We start from the raw sequence: 13,657 nt of genomic DNA, 5'->3' as shown, positions 1-13,657 counted from the left end.
AATTGGTTTTAGAAGCCATATCAGAAGATCATACACATAGCTACTCTGCAAGATGAGATTGCTATGGCATCAGACCCACAGCTGCCAAAATTTTCATGGGAAGCTGAGGTACTGGCAGCCTTCTCCCTGAGGGCCTGCTGAGATTTGACTTGTCCACTTAATTAACCACTTAACCATACTGTCCAAAAAGGTTGAACATGCAGCTGTCTGCAAATAGCTTAACATTGCCCTGTAGGTTTTTTTTTTTAAACAGAGTATCCATTTTCCTGCCTGAAATAGCCTTAGGCCAGAAATCTCTTCAGCTAGACTGGTGCTCCATCGATCCCTGCTCATGTTACAGCTGTGTCTGTCTTGCAAGTCAAGGGGGATTCTTACCCAGGACTCGATAAAGCTTAAAAAAAAAAAAACTTGGAGGGCTAAAGTTAGCCACTATTTAACATCCCAGTCCATTCTTTTTGAAAGTAAAGATATACCCACATTATAATTGTAAAATAATCTGAGTTTTTACAAACCACTATCACTTGGCATATTAAAAACATTTCAATATTTTACAGTTTAAATGAATTTACTAATATAAATATTTTATTTTCATTATTGGCAGAGGCTACTGGCTGCACATAGTTAATATTGACTCCAAACCTAAAAAGAATAATCATATTAACACCCAAGCTCTTTTAATCTACATTTTTGTAAATGTTTTCCTAAGAGTTCATTCTTACATAATATAATAGACCCTCATTTGGAAACTCAGCCCTCAGCTTCAGTACAATAGTCTCTTTTTTGCCCCCAAACCTATTCAACTGTTGTTTAACACAATCAGTTTCTCCCAGGTCTCTTAGGGATTTAAGTTTAGAAAACAGGCTTGCAAAAATACAGTGGCTCTTTTATAGTCTTACTAATTAAATGTAATTAAATTAATGGTAACTGAAATTGAATGTATTAAAAAAATCCAAAAGCATTTTGCTTTACATGTATAAACACTAGAGTAATTATTTCCTTTTCGGGAAAATGCCAGGGTAATAATGGAGATGACAGTGAAGTTCTTCACAATGGGCCGATTTAGACTATCAGGATTCATTAGCATGTGTGTGACTAGTAAATAATTGCATTAATTTTAAGCCGAGTAACATATTTAGAAAACTGGAAAGAACCTTATTTTGTGAATTTAATCAACCTTTGCTCTTCCCCAGGTAGGTCAGAGCATATCTGCAATATTAAGCTGAAACTTATTCTTTACCATAGACCCATGATAAGAAACCAGTGATTTTCAAACTTTAGAACACTTTTGATGGTTTGTAAACAAAGAACACTTCAAAATAAATAAATGAAAACTTTCTGTTAATATAACGGTAATTATGGAGATAAGTAATCTTTCCATTATTGAAGTGGTAACCAGCATTACCTTGTAAGCCCACTTTTCATCCCTCTCTATTTCCAAGAATCAAAACGCTCGATTTCTCAAAACTCTATAGATAGAGAATTTCTCAAGAAAGTGGTTCCATTTTTAAATGTTTTTAATTGTCTAATTTTTCTTTGCCTCCCTCTATTGGCCTAATTAAATCACATGACAATAAACAAATCACATCATATTTACATTTTCAAATTTAGCTTCTGCAAGAGGCAGTTTTCGAGGGCAGAAAGAGTAAGCTGTTCAAAAAGTTGACATTAGCTATGGTTCGTCATCATCGAAGTGACTTACTGCCAGTGACCAATTTATGGCACCCTATGGTTAGTAGACTGTCTTCACACAAAACAATGTGTTACTTGTGTCCTATGTTAACCACAGTGACTAGAATAATATGGATCCAATCATAACATAATGAATTCAATATCAACATATATCACTGTGATACATTGGGGCCAGAATATATAAAGAGTACAAGATCAATATCTATATAGAAAGTATGTAGAGTATGAGTATGTATACTTACACTCTATTTTAAGAGACAGCCCCAAAATATCCCCAAATACACAGAGTGCAAAGGTGCAATAGAATTAGTAGACAATCACACTTGTTAAGCAATTACTTTGTATCAGTTCCTTGAATTGTCGTGTAAGAAGCCTTTCATTATCTATATTAAGTGTGTAAATATATTGCATTACATGCACCACCATGCATGCATGACACAGTAACTGTTTACAGAATGAGAGATTGTCACGAGAAACATTTATGATTGGTGAAGTTACATAATAATCCAATTACCTGGATTTTACTAGGTGATCTAAATTCACTTGCTCCATGATGGTACCGTACATTTACTATATGCACACCTTAATAATCAAGTTGCAGAAGTAGAAGGACTCTACTCATTTTCCTTTACTTTTCTTAGTTCAAAATGAAATCTGTGTTTGGTTTCACTAGAACTATAAATGGTAAGCAATATTAACCAAGACAATTTCTAAGTTCCTATTTAGTGCTCTAATTTGAAGTCTGACAGTTGTGTAATGCACTACTGACATCTTCAATTTATAGTATAGTAGGTTACTTGATAAAATACGGCGTATTTCACACTGTGACTCGCCCACAATTGTTCCTGTGAATCATAGGGAAGAATTGCTTTCAGACTTGAATTACTAAACCAAGTACTGCTGCTTGTAATCATCCACTCTAAACACACTTTCTAGCATTGCTAACAGAGACAAATATTTGCAAAACCTAACCCAAAAAGTACAGCATAAGATAAATAAAATTGTCAACAGGTAATATTTTTTGCACAACTTTGTTAAATATAGGGTACATCACAGCAGAAATATACTCTCTGATAGAAAATAAAGAACCGTTACCTATTTTAGAAAGCAAAGGGTAAATTACAAATCATGGGAAACCTGCAGAAACTGATGCTTTATCTAAACAAACTTTCAAAACTACTACTGCCCATTGACATTAACTAAAATACAGTATTGCCTCAATCCCCAGGTGCACCAGGAGCCTTGTTCAAAGCCCACTGAAGTGAAAGGGAGTTGTTTGGATCAGGACTCAAGGTAAGAGCTTGGTACATCTGGATGGGAGGGAACAAAGAAGCTGTTTTCAGCTTCTCTATTATTGGGCTGGCTGGGGTCTGTTTCAGCCCCTGTTGTAGACTGCAGCAGCCTCAAGTTTGTTCTAAACTATATCCAGTTGGATATGGCCCCAAGATCTCGTGCACAACCTACGGTTCTATGTTTTGGCCATCCCTCATTCTCCCCACCCCCAGGACCGCCTTACGCCAGAGGCCAAGAAGGGGCTGGAGATGGTGTAAGAATCAGCTACACAGATTTTACACATGCTACCGAGGAAGATCTGCCATTTTTCTGACCAGCATGCACCACTGGAGAATGCAAAATGGCCAGAGCAGGCCTCAGGATTCAGCCTTGTGACTACAGGTTAGACTCCACTCAGAAAACTTAGGACAGATTACAAAAAATTACAAGATAGCAAGTAGTCTCACTCAACTGAGGACATTAATATGCTCTTTGAAAAGTTGCCTAAACTCACACTTCATCTGATTCCCTGAGCCAACCAAATGTCAGTCCTAAGCTTGAATTTCCCGGCTTCTGTCAATTGGTCACAATTTAACACCAGTTTTGGGTTTAATATTTCAGATTTAGCTACAGTAAAAACATGCCTGTTACATTTCCAAGGTTACAAGAGTCAATTTTTCAACTCTTCTGTTGTTTTGCACAGGCTTTCACAGATGAAACACAGATTTCCCCCCTAAAAATGACCAGATTCTTCACTTAATAATTTTTAGCAATTTAACACTGCAAGTGCCCAGTAAGGCTGACAACACCCTTTCCTTTGTAACAAGTGCATCTATGAACAGACGAGGCATTTTCTGATCTATATTTGATTTAAACAAACAAGTGTTCCATGCATTAAACTTCAGTCTCTTGCTAGCTAATTTCAAAAAATAACAGACCAAGTACACCATCTTATGCCATCTAAGTCTTCTATGGCCAATCAGAAGGGAAGGCATCATCGCTCTGTACTCCCTTTCCAGCAAGTGGGGATATTTTTATTCCTGCTAGAACTCTGCCAATAGGAACCTTGAGGGAAACTGCTGAATTGGGGCATTCCCTGGCTAAACTGGCTATGCGCCTTTTCAAAAAGTCTGAGCTGTCAATTTAGAACTGCATTGGCTGATCACATCCACCCTCCCCATCAACTAGATTAGTTACAGCCACTCCCTGCCACCATAACCTGAACCCTTGCAAAAGAGTTTGCCATCAGGACACTCCACCAGGACTATGCTGACATAAACTGAGGTCAATTTGACACAATATCTTTTATTTTTTCTTTCATGTTCCTGACAAACTTATGTGCCATAAACACTAAAGTGCATCCCATTCACTTTTAAAGTACTTCAGACAAAGAGTCAAATGGGAATGCACTTTTACACAACCACTGTTAGTTTAAAAAAAAAATCATACAAATACATTTTTCCATTGGAGGTTACGTTTACAAATACTCGGTGCCTGGTAGATTGTCAAAGAATGTGTGCACATATGTAATCATTCCTTCCTGGAATCTTGGGCAAAATGACAGGATTCAGAGAATTTGGCTTCCCCATCAGTACTTGGCATCTCATACACTACAGCCTGAATACTGATGGCTTTATAGGCTTGCTATTTGTGAAGAATCACTTTGTCACTGGGTGGTGCCCAAACAGCTGTGTGCATGCAGTCAGTAGTTCCCAGGAGCAATGGAAAATTAACTAAGCCAAAGAAGTCATACATTGCTTAGTGCTTTACTTCTAGCACATTGTATCTCTGTAAAACTTAAAGCATAATTCTCAGTAACTGAGGATGCTGCACAGCACAGTAAGAAAAGGAGAGCAACTCACCTCACTCTGGGAAAGGGCATCAGTGGGTAGAAGGAAGACAGGAAAAGGCCATTTTGCCGACATTCTAGGATTGCAGGTCCACAGATGAACCATGGCTGCCTGTTCCCCTACTCACAACTGGAACTTCTAGGTCAGAGCTACTACTACTGCTCCAGGAGTTCTGCTACAGCCCCAGCACAGACACACAAGGCAAAACAAAACATAGTCCAGACAAAGTAGCATCCCTATTAGTGTGTATCTGCTTGTGCATGCCTAAGTATGGGTCACATTAGAGACAACACTAGGATCACTAGTATAGAATTTAATAAACGTTTAAGTTCTATTTAGGAATAGGATAAGGTTCAAGTTTGTTCTTATTCCAGTTAGGTTTAGACATAAACTGCAAAGCAGGTGCCCATAAGGCACAAAGTCAAAGGGGACACCCAACAGAGCTGAATGCAAAGGGAAACTTACAAGAATGCCTGCAAGTTTCCTTTTAGAACAGGCTCCATGAAGAGAGAGAGAGAGAGAGAGAGAGAGAGAGTGTGTGTGTGTGTGTGTGTGTATATAAAAGGAAACTGGGTCTAGTGAATTTCCATCTGTCATCCGCAACCCCTCCCATGTATAACACTACTGCTGCTGACCCCCCGGAGACCCAAAATGAATTAAAAAGGCAAGGAAAACACTAAAGATGTGAAAAGGCAAAATAAACAGGGAAGAAAAACAAATTATAGAACAAAAGCACAACATGAAGATGGAACAGATGAAAAGGAGAGAAATAAGGAAATAAGGAAAAGGAAAGAAGTGACAAGAGGCTGGAAGTATGAGGGAGACACAATCAGAAAAATTTGCATTTCAGGATCCGTTGTACCAGCTGCAATACAGCTAGAATTCTGGCAGCAAAGGACTGAGAGTCTTTTGCTGGCTCTGAAATTATCTCGCTGTATCATCCTGGGCAAGACACTTGGGTCTCTTGCTGTCTGAGGTTCCCCCATTCATCAGGGTATATTGATTAAAATCAAATGGATTTAAATCACCAATTTTAATCATGCTTTAAAATCAGCAAACAGAAAACCTTGATTTAAATCACCGATTTTACTCATGATCTGTATTTGTACCTTTTAGTTATTTTCCTAAAGAAAGGTTGATTCTCATTAGTTGATAAACATTAAAACACATTGATGTGCAACCAAATATACTTTTTACACTAAATATGGTGCTTCTTTTTGCAAACCAGAAGGGTACACTATATCTATTCTATGGCAAAAAACTACGTTAATGCAGAGTTAAGGTGCTTGGTGGTATATCATACCCTTGCAGAACACTGAGTTGAGCAAAACAAACTTCTGAAAACCAGCAAATGCACAGTTAAAGTTGTCCATGCAACCTTAACTCTGCCCTCTTTCAGCAACACCCCATTAAGACCCATTCACACACATACCTTTCATAGAATCATAGAATATTAGGGTTGGAAGAGACCTCAGGATGTCATCGAGTCCAATCCCCTGCTCAAAGCAGGCCCAACACCAACTAAATCATCCCAGTCAGGGCTTTGTCAAGCCAGGCCGTAAAAACCTCTAAGGATGGAGATTCCATCACCTCCCTAAATAACCCATTCCAGTGCTTCACTTCACCACCTTCCTAGTGAAATAGTGTTTCCTAATATCCAACCTAGTCACTCCCCCTGTTTATGGCATCTGGGAAGGGAGAGCAGGCCTGCTTAGGCAGTCTGACTTGCTGGGTAATTCACAGTGCAGGCAGGGAACTGTGCAGCCTGGAAATACCCTGGTCAGGAGGGAGGGGCTCAATTCTCTGCCCAAGAGTGGGTGCCCTTGCTGGGCCAGGGAGGGGGAAGGAAGGTGCAGTGGCCCTGAACTGTGACACCATGAACCCTCAAATTTCCCCAGAAATGTTCCTCTAGAACTTATTAATAGCTTTCATATTGTCACTGAGGCAATTATGTAGACGCTCAGACAAGTCAGAGAAAGACATCACTGCTCTTGGACACAAATCTCTGATGCAGTCCAAATATGCTCTCAGACATAATTTGATGTGTATACCAGGAATAAGTCCCAGATCATTTCTGCCTGAGTGAATCACCCAATGTCCAGTAGATCACAACTTCTTACGGCACCACGTAAATGTTGCAGAGTGGGTAAAATATGATGCTAACGCAGGCCACCGCTCTCCTCCAAAATCAGCCTGCAGTTAGCAGTCCCCATGTCATGCTATACCCCTTGCTCTCTCGCAAACTTTTGCAACCTCATGATCCAGGAATCACCCAGAATCCACACATTGGAAATATGGTAGCACACATATTTCTTCTCTTTCGGTGGTCAAGGTACCTGCACTGTCAGTTCCAAACTTCCATGTTATGTGTCTTTGAAAACACCACATTAACCTACCCTGAGTTCAGCAAGTAGCCACTCCCTCCCTTCCCAGCTCCTTGGGGGCTTACAATACAGATATTTCCTCAAACAACCAGTCCAAAGCTTGCCTACCACCCATCTTCATTGCCCAACCCCTCTGCAGCCACAACCCCACTCCCTGTCCTTGTCCTGCCACCTCCACCCCCATATACACACCAATTGCTGTCTTTGGCTCCTCCCCATCTGATGAAACAAAAATATTCTGCTCTGTTCACAGCAAACCTCCCCATAAAATGAAAACACATTATAACAGAGACAACTTGCAGCAAGCAATATGAATTATTAAATCTTTATTGCACAGGTGTACAGATTAGAAATGTCAGTGGTGGGATGTTCACCAGAGGCAGTAGCATTGGCACATTCCCTCAAACTAACCAGGTAAGTACAAAGTGGCCGCATAGAAATCCTCTCAAGGTTTTTTTCTTTATTGGTGCAAGCACAATACAATCCTTCTGGACTACACATCTATGCAAGCAAAGAAGCAAACATGTTCTTACAAAATATGCTCAGATTGGGGCCCCCAAAGATTTAGTGGGTGTTATACACTACCTTGGGTAAAACTTCACAGATTGCGACGGTTTTGACCTGCATCACATCAACAGTTTTATCTCTAGCTCTGCAAAAAAAAACTTTTTGAAAAACAGCTATTTTTTTCAGGGTTTATATCTCCACAACCCCTATTTCGAATAATCCCAAATTTCAATCACTATCCCTATACTGCACCCTCCTGATGAGCATCAAATTTCAAAGGACTCTGACAGTGCATGTCAATACTATAGGACTTAGAAAGGTCTAGGTTTAAATAAAAGTTGTTATGGAACCTTAACGATAGTGGCACTACTGCACTACTATAATACATGTTTATTTAAGCAATTAGATATCTGAACTTGCATTTATTCAGATTAAAATAGCATTTTAATTATTTTTTTTAATTAAATAAAGTACCTTCAGTGTGCTGGATACATAAGAAAAAAAGGTTTATCAAAACATGTTATGCATTTAAAAGTAACTTAGTTATTAAACAGTTTATGTATCTATCTAAACTATTATTCTTCTGTGCTTAGCGAATTGAACTGATTGTTTTTCTGGTCACCTTATGCTTCAAGATTTTAGAATTAGTAGATCTCATCTTCTCACACCTAAATTTTATCCACAGATTGGAAGAGGAAAAACAAGCTTTCCTGCTTTTGTCTAAGTCCCTATTGGTTTCTTCACTTTGAATGAACTAATCACTGAACAAAACCAGTTGAATACACTGTAATGCACAAAATATTCTCTCTGTACCCGCAGAAGAGGTTACTGCTGTCAAAAGCCAGTTTAGCACTTCAGCAAACTCTGAATTCGAGTGACTTCCACCAGTTCAGTGGTGTTTCTTTAGAATTTGGCACCAAATATGTACTGCTTAATATTATTTTTCCATTTAATTTAAATGATTTTAATAGATTATAGTAAGTTTAGGATTTAACATAAGTTGTAAATTTCAAATTTAATTGTAAATATTTTTATAAACAAACATTCAATTTAAATAAAAAATCCAATTTAAATTTAAAAAAAATCTTCTTTTTAATTAAAAAAAATCATATTTTTTCCTCCAGAAAATGGAGATAATGGTACTTCTCCAGCTTTTCAAAACACACTAAGATCTACAGATGAAACTATTCATTTCATTAAACATTTTGGGATGGGCTTGGTCACTGCCGAAACCAATCACTGTACAGCATGCACTGTCCATGTGCAACTTACTCTTTACCTCACCTTACATTCCAGGCTTATTTTACCAATTGTTATCTTGTCCATTGTAAATCATTCCCTGGATGTTCCCCCTTATTTTAGCTAGTACAGACATTCTGTTTCCAGCCTGCTAATCCATTTACCTCTCTAATCCTGCCCCCCAAGAAATAAGGACTCACCTATGTCCAGTTACTCACGTGAAGACAGGCCTATTAAGGAACAACCAGGTTACTGCCAAATCCCATCTTTGCCTGGGGGACCACTACATCCTGGACCTGACCCTAGTTTTTATTTCATAAGAACAATTCATCCTTTCCCCCTCTAAATCTTTTAAGCTCCTCAGACAGGATCAAATAAAGTTTGTTTGTCAAATCCATATCTTTGAAAAACCCTGCTTCTCTTCAGATATAAAATGGAAAGATTATCTAGTTCTGTAAATCCTTTTGTATGAATAAACTCTTCTAAATCTTCTCATTTCACATTCTTCATCTCCAGTAGCACAACATTTTCAAGTGTCACAAGGCATGACCCAACTTTTGAGACCTAATTGAGTAACTCCAAATCATCTAATAATTGCTTAGTTATATGAACGTACACATTTTTGAAACTGCCTGTGCATTCCACACAGGCATTCTGGGAGAAATCCTGGCCCCACTGAAGTCCATGGGAGTTTTGTCATTAACTTCAGCAGGGCCAGGATTTCACCCGCTACAGCCCTGATTCTACAAACATTTACTCATATGTTTAATGTTACTACCTTGAATAATTCCAGTTGGAATCAACGAGACTACTTGCAGAAGCAAAGTTAAGTCAGTGTTTAGAGGATCTGGGCCCAAATGCAGGGCTATATCTTAACTCTACCGCCTAGGTGTTCATGTACACCCACAATTGTGCCCACTTTGAAATTAAACCTGTATATTTAGTTCTATGCAGTTCTCTCTAAACAATCGTGTGCATGATGCATTTCTTTATTTTCCCATACAAATACTACATACATTATCAAAAATGTAGCATACACATTTCTACCACATTACTCCATTAATGACAACTGAGATTTTTCAGTGGATTTAAGAAGTGCAATATTACAACAAATAGTCATAAAAACTTAGATCAATAACCAAAAAATGTAAGACCAACTCTGGAGTTATCCTATACAGTACCTGTTTGTAGTATATCTTCACCAAGTTTGTAGAAGTATGTATCCAAAGATTGCTTCAAGTTCAGTGACCAAGATCTGCAAAGGAAAACCATAGACATTAAAAATATGCCATTGAAAGTAAATAGTTTGGGCATAAAAGCAGAGCAAAATCATTCTGCTAAACTTCCATTTGGAAATAAGTTTAAAATATTGTCCTTTACAGCTACGTGTAGAGCAATGCATGTTGTGTGAGATAAGAATGATGACTAGTGGGATAATCTATTAAATATTAAATATAAGACATATACAGTATCATAAAGCTTTTAAGAAAGCTTGCTTATGGGAATTCAAAAATAGTACAGGATAGTTCCTGCAAACATCAAGTTTCAGAATAGTAATTTTACTACAATTATCAGTAATGATAGAATAAAACCAACACATTCAATATGTACAATGACTAGTGGTATGGCAGAAAATAAAAATCTATTTAAAAACCTACAAACCGACATACATTTGAGACACATTCTGCCTTTGATTTGCAGCAGAGCAACAGCATGAATTAGAGAACCATGCATCAACAAAGGGTATCATTTTTGTTTGCCATTTTATCCTTAAGAAAGGTTAAAAATGACAATTCTACTACGGATTCCATAATCTGGCTCCATATATTTCTGTCCCTAAAGCAGACACATGTTCAGGCCTGTGCATGTGCATAGCACTTACCCACAATTAGTATCTAGAGTCTCTATAAATTCTCCTGGTGATTCTGACACAGTGATACAGATATCAGCACTGTAGAGTGCATAATCCATTTGACAAAACAAATTAGTTTTACTATACAGTTGCTAAAGAAAGAACAAAAAGAAAAGACTGAACAGTTAAAACTGTAAGATGTAGCAGAAGGAGGAAACAAACAAAAAAAGACTTAACTGACATAGAAAGCGATAGAAAAAGAAAGAAAGCAGAAAAGACAACAGTTCAAGTGCCAGACTGACGTGGGAAGGGTCATTATTCTGTACCAACACTTATCTGGTGGCTCCATCAGTTTGTCTACCACACTATCTTGAGGATTTCTAAGGGTATGTCTACACTGCAGAGTGTATGTGTGTCCTGGCTCATATGTATATGCCAGAGATCGGCAACCTTTGGCACGCAGCCCATCAGGGAAATCCACTGGCGGGCCAGGATGGTTTGGTTACCTGCAGCGTCTGCAGGTTTGGCAGATCGCAACTCCCATTGGCCGCGGTTTGCCGTTCCAGGCCAATGGGGGCTGCGAGAAGCAGCACGGGCCCAGGGATGTGCTGGCCACCGCTTCCCGCAGCCCCCATTGGCCTGGAACGGCGAACTGCGGCCAATGGGAGCTACGATCGGCCGAACCTGCGGACGCGGCAGATAAACAAACCGTCCTGGCCCGCCAGCGGATTTCCCTGATGGGCCGTGTGCCAAAGGTTGCTGATCCCTGGTATATGCACATGCTTGCCAAGCCCACCACCAAATGTCCACACTAGAGAGCTGCACATGCCCCATACCCATCTAGTTGCATCAACATTGACATTGCAGTTACATATGTTTTAGGGGTGTATCCCAGGGTTCTTAATGCCTTACTAAATTAAGCCACCCTAGGAATTGGTTGGTGTATTGTGGAAGAACTTGTCTGTCCTTCCTGGGCCTCTGTGCGGATGTGTTCTTAGCTAGCCAGCCCAATTAGCAAAATGCAGTATGTCTGTAGCTATCAGTCCCAGGATATTAGAAAGACAGGTGGGTGAGGTAATAACTTTTATTGGACCAACTTCTGTTGTTGAGAGAGACAAGCTTTTGAGCTACACAGAGCTCTTCCTCAGGTCTGGGAAAGGTACTCCGAGTGTCACAGCTAAACATAAGTTTGAATAGATAGTTTATCATAAGTAAGGCTACGTTTTAGTCACAGGTATTTTTAGTAAAAGTCATGGACTGGTCACGGGCAGTAAACAAAAATTCATAGCCCGTTACCTGCCCTTGACTTTTACTAAAAATACCTGTAACTAAAACTTGGGTAGGGGCTGTGGGAGCTCTGAGGGGGAGGGGGGCGGTCCGACAGCACCAGAGGTGCTGGGGGAGGTGGCCCAGGACCCCACTGGTGCTGGGAGGGGAGGGTTGGCGGGGCTGGCAGGGGATTCCCTACCCGGCGCCGCAACCCTGCGGCGCCTAGGCAGCGGAGGGGCACAAGCGGTGGTTGCCGCAGCTCCCATTGGCCAGGAACCACAGCCAATGGCAGCTGCAGGGGTGGGGCCTGCGGGCCCAGGCACCAAGTGGCGTGGAGCCTCCCCGCCCCCCGGCCCCTCCACCACCTAGGAGCTGCAGGGCCATGTCAGTGGAAGCCCTCCCACCCTGAGGTAAGCACCCACCCGCAGCCCCCTGCCCCTAGCCCTGAGCCCTGGCTCGGGCAGCTCCTGAGCCAGAACCAGGTGCTGCAAAAGTCAGAGAGGTCACAGAAAGTCACGGAATCTGTGACTTCTGTGACAAACTCGCAGCCTTAATCATAAGTACTTAACACATATTCTAGGGGACCATTCAAGGTGAAGTGGCCCGTTAACATCCCTGTAGTCACAAAAAGGGGGGTTAGTGGATTATGGATTGTCATAATAAGGCATAGATCCAGTGTCTTTATGAAGATCATGATTTTTAGTGTCTAGCAAAGTTACGAATTTAAGCTCCTAGGCTCATCTTTAGAAAGTGTTGTGCAGTTTCATTTGAGGATGAGGCCTGATAGGTCAGATACAGAGGGATCACTTTGTGAAACGTGTTCACCCACAGGTGATAGGGTGTTTTTGTCTTTTATCGTTTTCCTGTGTGAGATTGTTCAAGATCATAGTGATTGTCTGGTTTCACCCACATAGCTGTTATCGGGGCATTCTGTGTTGTGATAGGCATGTGTAGGACCCCTGGATCTTGAAAGGCGTGTGGTAGGGGGTGTAGCATTTAGCAGAGGCACTTCCAGCTCTGTCTGTTCCAGCTGGTGCCAAGCCATGGATCCAGAACTATTGGATAAGCTGTTTCTACTTGTGGCTGAACTGTTATTCCAACAGGGTACAGACAGAGGGTCTAGAAGACGGTGAGTGACATTTCAGCAGCATTTCCTTCTGAATGGAAGGTGGTGACAAGACTCAGAGGAGAACTCATTCACGGCAGATGGCAGATATCTGTTGCATGCTGCAACTTTGGTTTCCTATACAGACTAGTGCTTTTGACGCAGGACAACTAGCACAGCACAGTGGGATCACATTGTCAGGCAAATCTGGAATTACTAGCAATAGCTACAGAATTTTCGCATGATAAAGACCGCCTTCTGGATCAGTCCAGAAGCAAGTTGTTATTGCCACCTGGAAGCTGGCTAACCCTAACTACTACAGGTGGATGGATAATCAGTTTACTATTGGCAAGTCAACTGTCGATGTGGTGGTGGTAGTTTGTGAGACCATTAATACTGTGGTTTTCTCACAAGTGGTAGACATTGCGAATATGCCTGAAATAATAACTGGCTTTCAGAGAATGGGGCCTCCAAACTGCACTGGGGCCAC

At 40.4% G+C, this 13,657-nt stretch overlaps 1 protein-coding gene across 2 annotated transcripts in view; it reads right to left on the bottom strand.

The window, feature by feature from the left end:
* The window catches only part of LOC113405086 (ecto-NOX disulfide-thiol exchanger 1), a 487,391-nt gene that overhangs the window by 385,169 nt on the left and 88,565 nt on the right, over nucleotides 1-13,657 (bottom strand). Inside the window, exon 2 of one of the 2 annotated variants that reach the window (XM_026654602.1) lies at nucleotides 10,123-10,196. The gene's annotated coding sequence lies outside the window, so the exon portion shown is untranslated. Of the gene's footprint in view, nucleotides 1-4,823; nucleotides 4,847-10,122; nucleotides 10,197-13,657 lie in introns of those variants that run through there. The other variant, XM_026654624.1, reaches the window with a different exon arrangement.

Source organism: Terrapene carolina, unplaced genomic scaffold (genome assembly GCF_002925995.2).
Source record: "Terrapene carolina triunguis isolate 2854851 unplaced genomic scaffold, T_m_triunguis-2.0 Scaffold18, whole genome shotgun sequence".
NCBI classification, from domain to species: Eukaryota; Metazoa; Chordata; order Testudines; family Emydidae; genus Terrapene; species Terrapene triunguis.
The sequence above is the reverse complement of the archived record's forward strand: the minus strand, read 5'-3'. Positions and strand labels throughout refer to the sequence as shown.